This window comes from Pristiophorus japonicus, unplaced genomic scaffold (genome assembly GCF_044704955.1).
Source record: "Pristiophorus japonicus isolate sPriJap1 unplaced genomic scaffold, sPriJap1.hap1 HAP1_SCAFFOLD_2893, whole genome shotgun sequence".
Taxonomy (NCBI): Eukaryota; Metazoa; Chordata; class Chondrichthyes; family Pristiophoridae; genus Pristiophorus; species Pristiophorus japonicus.
The window spans coordinates 7,990-16,119 of record NW_027252661.1 but is presented as its reverse complement, the minus strand read 5'-3'; the positions used below and the strand labels follow the sequence as shown (position 1 = coordinate 16,119).

At 56.3% G+C, this 8,130-nt stretch overlaps 1 pseudogene; it reads right to left on the bottom strand.

Moving 5' to 3' along the window:
* Positions 1–2,038: 2,038 nt before the first annotated feature.
* Positions 2,039–7,217, bottom strand: LOC139248082 (DDRGK domain-containing protein 1 pseudogene; annotated as a pseudogene).
* Positions 7,218–8,130: the final 913 nt, after the last annotated feature.

Below are 8,130 nucleotides of genomic sequence, written 5' to 3'. Positions count from 1 at the left end.
CTGCTCACCCTCCTCCCTCTCCTCACCCACATCACTCTCCTCAATCTCCTATCTCGCCTCACTCACCTCACTCTCCTCACTCTTCTCACTCTCCTCCCACTCCTCCCTATCCTCATTCTCCTCGCGCTCCTGCCTCTCCACCCACTCCTCACTCTCATCCCTCTCCTGACTCTCCTCACTCTCCTGACACTCCTCACTCTGCTCCCAGTCCTCCCTCTACTCACTCTCCTCACCCTCATCACTCTCATGACTCTCCTCACACTCCTCCCTCTGCTGACACTCCTCCCTCTCCTCACTCTCCTCTCTCTCCTCACTCTCCTCACTCTTCTCAGTCGCTTCTCTCGCCTCACACTCCTCATTATCCTCACTCTCCTCACTCTCCTTACTCTCCTCCCTCTCCTCACTCTCCTCACACTCTCCTCTCACTCCTCACTCTCCTCCTTCTCCTCCCACTCTCCTCCCTCTCCTTACTCTCATCACTCTCCAAGCTCTCCTCATTCTCTTCACTCTTCTTACTCTCATCCCGCTCCTCACTCTCCTCACTCTCCTCACTCTCCTCACTCTCCTCCCACTCCTCACTCTCCTCACTCTCCGCGCTCTCAGCACTCTCCTCACTCTCCTCCCTCTCCTCACACTCCTCCCTCTCCTCACCCTTCTCACTCTCCTCATTCTTCTCACTCACCTCCCTCTCCTCACTCTCCTCAATCTCCTCTCTCCTCCCACACCTCACTCACCTTATTCTTCGCACTCTCCTCCCTCTCCTCACTCTCGTAACTCTCCTCCCTCTCCTCTCTCTCCTCTCTCTCCTCACTCTCCTCACTCTCCTTCTTCTCCTCACTCTCCTCTCTCTACTCACTCTCCTCCCTCACCTCCATCTCCTCACTCTACTCTCACTCTGCTAACTCTCCTCTCTCTCCTCCCACGCCTTACTCTCCTCATTCTTCGCACTCTCCTCCCTCTCCTCACTCTCGTAACTCTCCTCCCTCTCCTCTCTCTCCTCACTCTCCTCTCTCTCCTCACTCTCCTCACTCTCCTCACTCGCTTCTCTCGACTCACTTTCCTCACTATCCTCACTCTCCACACTCTCCTTACTCTCCTCCCTCTCCTCACTTTCCTCACTCTTCTAACACTCTCCTCTCACTCCTCACTCTCCTCCTTCTCCTCCCGCTCTCCTCCCTCTCCTCACTCTCCTCACTCTCCACCCTCTCCTCATTCTCCTCACTCTCCTCACTCTCCTCACTCTCCTCCTACTCCTCACTCTCCTTAATCTCCGCCCTCTCATCACTCTCCTCACACTCCTCCCTCTCCTCACTCTCCATCTCTCCTCCCCCTCCTCACTCTCCTCTCGCTCCTCCCTCTCCTCCCTCTCCTCCCTCTCCTCACTCTCCTCACTCTGCTCCCTCACCTCCCTCACCTCCCTCTCCTTACTCTCCTCTCTCCTCTCACTCTGCTCACTCTCCTCACTTTCCTCACTCTCCTCACTCTCCTCACCCTCCTCACTCTCCTCCTACTCCTCACTCTCCTTACTCTCCGCCCTCTCATCACTCTCCTCACACTCCTCCCTCTCCTCACTCTCCAACTCTCCACCCTCTGCTCACTCTCCTCTCGCTCCACCCTCACCTCCCTCTCCTCCCTCTCCTCACTCTCCTCACTCTCCTCCCTCACCTCCCTCACCTCCCTCTCCTCACTCTCCTCTCTCCTCTCAATCTGCTCACTCTCCTCCCTCTTCTCACTCTCGTAACTCTTGTAACTCTCCTCTCTCTCCTCCCACGCCTTACTCTCCTCATTCTTCGCACTCTCCTCCCTCTCCTCACTATCGTAACTCTCCTCCCTCTCCTCTCTCTCCTCACTCTCCTCCTTCTCCTCCCGCTCTTCTCCCTCTCCTCACACTCCTCACTCTCCACCCTCTCCTCATTCTCCTCACTCTCCTCACTCTCCTCACTCTCCTCACTCTCCTCCTACTCCTCACTCTCCTTACTCTCCGCCCTCTCATCACTCTCCTCACACTCCTCCCTCTCATCACTCTCCATCTCTCCTCCCTCTCCTCACTCTCCTCTCGCTCCTCCCTCTCCTCCCTCTCCTCCCTCTCCTCACTCTCCTCACTCTGCTCCCTCACCTCCCTCACCTCCCTCTCCTCACTCTCCTCTCTCCTCTCACTCTGCTCACTCTCCTCACTTTCCTCACTCTCCTCACTCTCCTCACTCTCCTCACTCTGCTCCCAGTCCTCCCTCTACTCACTCTCCTCACTCTCATCACTCTCATGACTCTCCTCACACTCCTCCCTCTGCTGACACTCCTCTCTCTCCTCACTCTTCTCACTCTCCTCATTTTTCTCACACTCCTCCCTCTCCTCACTCGCCTAACTCTCCTCCCTCTCCTCACTCTCCTCTCGCTCCTCTCTCTCCTCACTCTCCTCCCGCACCTCCCTCTCCTCACTCTGCTCTCTCCTCTCACTCTGCTCACTCTCCTCTCTCTCCTCCCACGCCTCACTCTCCTCATTCTTCGCACTCTCCTCCCTCTCCTCACTCTAGTAACTCTCCTCCCTCTCCTCTCTCTCCTCACTCTCCTCACTCTCCTCTATCTCCTCACTCTCCTCACTCTCCTCAGTCGCTTCTCTCGCCTCACACTCCTCATTATCCTCACTCTCCTCACTCTCCTTACTCTCCTCCCTCTCCTCACTCTCCTCACACTCTCCTCTCACTCCTCACTCTCCTCCTTCTCCTCCCACTCTCCTCCCTCTCCTCACTCTCCTCACTCTCCAAGCTCTCCTCATTCTCCTCACTCTTCTTACTCTCATCCCGCTCCTCACTCTCCTCACTCTCCTCACTCTCCTCACTCTCCTCCCACTCCTCACTCTCCTCACTCTCCGCGCTCTCAGCACTCTCCTCACTCTCCTCCCTCTCCTCACACTCCTCCCTCTCCTCACCCTTCTCACTCTCCTCATTCTTCTCACTCACCTCCCTCTCCTCACTCTCCTCACTCTCCTCTCTCCTCTCACTCTGCTCAATCTCCTCTCTCTCCTCCCACACCTCACTCACCTCATTCTTCGCACTCTCCTCCCTCTCCTCACTCTCGTAACTCTCCTCCCTCTCCTCTCTCTCCTCTCTCTCCTCACTCTCCTCACCTCCTTCTCCTCACTCTCCTCTCTCTCCTCACTCTCCTCCCTCACCTCCCTCTCCTCACTCTCCTCTCACTCTGCTAACTCTCCTCTCTCTCCTCCCACGCCTTACTCTCCTCATTCTTCGCACTCTCCTCCCTCTCCTCACTCTCGTAACTCTCCTCCCTCTCCTCTCTCTCCTCACTCTCCTCTCTCTCCTCACTCTCCTCACTCTCCTCACTCGCTTCTCTCGACTCACTTTCCTCACTATCCTCACTCTCCTCACTCTCCTTACTCTCCTCCCTCTCCTCACTTTCCTCACTCTTCTAACACTCTCCTCTCACTCCTCACTCTCCTCCTTCTCCTCCCGCTCTCCTCCCTCTCCTCACTCTCCTCACTCTCCACCCTCTCCTCATTCTCCTCACTCTCCTCACTCTCCTCACTCTCCTCACTCTCCTCCTACTCCTCACTCTCCTTAATCTCCGCCCTCTCATCACTCTCTTCACACTCCTCCCTCTCCTCACTCTCCATCTCTCCTCCCCCTCCTCACTCTCCTCTCGCTCCTCCCTCTCCTCCCTCTCCTCCCTCTCCTCACTCTCCTCACTCTGCTCCCTCACCTCCCTCACCTCCCTCTCCTTACTCTCCTCTCTACTCTCACTCTGCTCACTCTCCTCACTTTCCTCACTCTCCTCACTCTCCTCACTCTCCTCACTCTCCTCCTACTCCTCACTCTCCTTACTCTCCGCCCTCTCATCACTCTCCTCACACTCCTCCCTATCCTCACTCTCCAACTCTCCACCCTCTGCTCACTCTCCTCTCGCTCCACCCTCACCTTCCTCTCCTCCCTCTCCTCACTCTCCTCACTCTCCTCCCTCACCTCCCTCACCGCCCTCTCCTCACTCTCCTCTCTCCTCTCACTCTCGTAACTCTTGTAACTCTCCTCTCTCTCCTCCCACGCCTTGCTCTCCTCATTCTTCGCACTCTCCTCCCTCTCCTCACTATCGTAACTCTCCTCCCTCTTCTCTCTCTCCTCACTCTCCTCTCTCTCCTCACTCTCCTCAGTCGCTTCTCTCGACTCAATTTCCTCACTATCCTCACTCTCCTTACTCTCCTCCCTCTCCTCACTTTCCTCACTCTTCCCACACTCTCCTCTCACTCCTCACTCTCTTCCTTCTCCTCCCGCTCTCCTCCCTCTCCTCACACTCCTCACTCTCCACCCTCTCCTCATTCTCCTCACTCTCCTCACTCTCCTCACTCCCCTCACTCTCCTCCTACTCCTCACTCTCCTTACTCTCCGCCCTCTCATCACTCTCCTCACACTCCTCCCTCTCATCACTCTCCATCTCTCCTCCCTCTCCTCACTCTCCTCTCGCTCCTCCCTCTCCTCCCTCTCCTCCCTCTCCTCACTCTCCTCACTCTGCTCCCTCACCTCCCTCACCTCCCTCTCCTCACTCTCCTCTCTCCTCTCACTCTGCTCACTCTCCTCACTTTCCTCACTCTCCTCACTCTCCTCACTCTCCTCACTCTCCTCCTACTCCTCACTCTCCTTACTCTCCGCCCTCTCATCACTCTCCTCACACTCCTCCCTCTCCTCACTCTCCAACTCTCCTCCCTCACCTCCCTCTCCTCCCTCTCCTCACTTTCCTCACTCTCCTCCCTCACCTCCCTAACCTCCCTCTCCTCACTTTCCTCTCTCCTCTCACTCTGCTCACTCTCCTCCCTCTCCTCACTCTCGTAACTCTTGGAACTCTCCTCCCTCTCCTCCTTCTGCTCTCTGTCCTCACTCTCCTCTCTCTCCTCCCTCTCCTCACCCTCCTCACGCTTCTCTCAATCTCCTCTCACTCCTCACTCTCCTCCTTCTTCTCCCACTCTCCTCCCTCTCCTCCCTCTCCTCACTCTCCACACTCTCCTCACTCTCCTCACTCTCCGCCCTCTCATCACTCTCCTCACTCTCCTCCCTCTCCTCACACTCCACCCTCGCCTCACTCTTCTCACTCTCCTCATTTTTATCACACTCCTCCCTCTCCTCACTCTCCAAACTCTCCTCCCTCTCCTCACTCTCCTCTCGCTCCTCCCTCTCCTCACTCTCCTCAGTCTCCTCCCTCACCTCGCTCACCTCCCTCTCCTCACTCTCTTCTCTCCTCTCACTCTGCACACTCTCCTCCCTCTCCTCACTCTCGTAACTCTTATAACTCTCCTCCCTCTCCTCTGTCTCCTCACTCTCCTCACTCTCCTCAGTCACTTCACTTGCCTCACTCTCCTCACTCTCCTCACACTCCTCACTCTCCTCACTCTCCTCCTTCTCCTCCCTCTCCTCACTCTCCTGCCTCTCCACCCACTCCTCACTCTCCTCACTCTCCTCCCTCTCCTCACTCTCCTCCCTCTCCTCTCACTCCTCGTTCTCCACCCACTCCTCACTCTCCTCACCCTCCTCCCTCTCCTCACCCACATCACTCTCCTCAATCTCCTATCTCGCCTCACTCACCTCACTCTCCTCACTCTTCTCACTCTCCTCCCACTCCTCCCTATCCTCATTCTCCTCCCGCTCCTGCCTCTCCACCCACTCCTCACTCTCATCCCTCTCCTGACTCTCCTCACTCTCCTGACTCTCCTCACTCTACTCCCACTCCTCCCTCTACTCACTCTCCTCACTCTCATCACTCTCATCACTCTCCTCACACTCCTCCCTCTCCTGACACTACTCCCTCTCCTCACTCTTCTCACTCTCCTCATTTTTCTCACACTCCTCCCTCTCCTCCATCGCCTAACTCTCCTCCCTCTCCTCACTCTCCTCTCGCTCCTCTCTCTCCTCACTTTCCTCCATCACCTCCCTCTCCTCACTCTGCTCTCTCCTCTCACTCTGCTCACTCTCCTCTCTCTCCTCCCACGCCTCACTCTCCTCATTCTTCGCACTCTCCTCCCTCTCCTCACTCTCGTAACTCTCCTCCCTCTCCTCTCTCTCCTCACTCTCCTCACTCTCCTCTCTCTCCTCACTCTCCTCAATCTCCTCAGTCGCTTCTCTCGCCTCACTCTCCTCATTATCCTCACTCTCCTCACTCTCCTTACTCTCCTCCCTCTCCTCACTCTCCTCACACTCTCCTCTCACTCCTCACTCTCCTCCTTCTCCTCCCACTCTCCTCCCTCTCCTCCCTCTCCTCACTTTCCTCACTCTCCAAGCTCTCCTCATTCTCCTCACTCTTCACACTCTCATCCCGCTCCTCACTCTCCTCACTCTCCTCACTCTCCTCACTCTCCTCCCACTCCTCACTCTCCTCACTCTCCGCGCTCTCAGCACTCTCCTCACTCTCCTCCCTCTCCTCACACTCCTCCCTCTCCTCACCCTTCTCACTCTCCTCATTCTTCTCACTCACCTCCCTCTCCTCACTCTCCTCACTCTCCTCTCTCCTATCACTCTGCTCAATCTCCTCTCTCTCCTCCCACACCTCACTCACCTCAGTCTTCGCACTCTCCTCCCTCTCCTCACTCTCGTAACTCTCCACCCTCTCCTCTCTCTCCTCTCTCTCCTCACTCTCCTCACTCTCCTCATTCTCCTCAGTCGCTTCACTCGCCTCACTCTCCTCACTCTCCTCACTCTCCTCCTTCTCCTCACTCTCTTCTCTCTCCTCACTCTCCTCTCTCACCTCCCTCTCCTCACACTCCTCTCACTCTGCTAACTCTCCTCTCTCTACTCCCACGCCTTACTCTCCTCATTCTTCGCACTCTCCTCCCTCTCCTCACTCTCGTAACTCTCCTCACTCTCCTCACTCTCCTCACTCGCTTCTCTCGACTCACTCTCCTCACTATCCTCACACTCCTCACTCTCCTTATTCTCCTCCCTCTCCTCACTTTCCTCACTCTTCTCACACTCTCCTCTCACTCCTCACTCTCCTCCTTCTCCTCCTGCTCTCCTCCCTCTCCTCACTCTCCTCACTCTCCACCCTCTCCTCATTCTCCTCACTCTCCTCACTCTCCTCACTCTCCTCACTCTCCTCCTACTCCTTACTCTCCTTAATCTCCGCCCCCTCATCACTCTCCTCACACTCCTCCCTCTCCTCACTCTCCATCTCTCCTCCCTCTCCTCACTCTCCTCTCGCTCCTCCCTCTCCTCCCTCTCCTCCCTCAACTCCCTCTCCTCACTCTACTCACTCTCCTCCCTCACCTCCCTCACCTCCCTCTCCTCACTCTCCTCTCTCCTCTCACTCTGCTCACTCTCCTCCCTCTCCTCACTCTCGTAACTTTTGTAACTCTCCTCTCTCTCCACCCACGCCCAACTCTCCTCATTCTTCGCACTCTCCTCCCTCTCCTCACTCTCGTAACTCTCCTCCCTCTCCTCTCTCTCCTCACTCTCCTCTCTCTCCTCACTCTCCTCACTCTCCTCAGTCGCTTCTCTCGACTCACTTTCCTCACTATCCTCACTCTCCTCACTCTCCTTACTCTCCTTCCTCTCCTCACTTTCCTCACTCTTCTCACACTCTCCTCTCACTCCTCACTCTCCTCCTTCTCCTCCCACTCTCCTCCCTCTCCTCCCTCTCCTCACTTTCCTCACTCTCCAAGCTCTCCTCATTCTCCTCACTCTTCACACTCTCATCCCGCTCCTCACTCTCCTCACTCTCCTCACTCTCCTCACTCTCCTCCCACTCCTCACTCTCCTCACTCTCCGCGCTCTCAGCACTCTCCTCACTCTCCTCACTCTCCTCACTCTCCTCCCACTCCTCATTCTTCTCACTCACCTCCCTCTCCTCACTCTCCTCACTCTCCTCTCTCCTATCACTCTGCTCAATCTCCTCTCTCTCCTCCCACACCTCACTCACCTCAGTCTTCGCACTCTCCTCCCTCTCCTCACTCTCGTAACTCTCCACCCTCTCCTCTCTCTCCTCTCTCTCCTCACTCTCCTCACTCTCCTCATTCTCCTCAGTCGCTTCACTCGCCTCACTCTCCTCACTCTCCTCACTCTCCTCTCTTCTCCTCACTCTCCTCTCTCTCCTCACTCTCCTCTCTCACCTCCCTCTCCTCACACTCCTCTCACTCTGCTA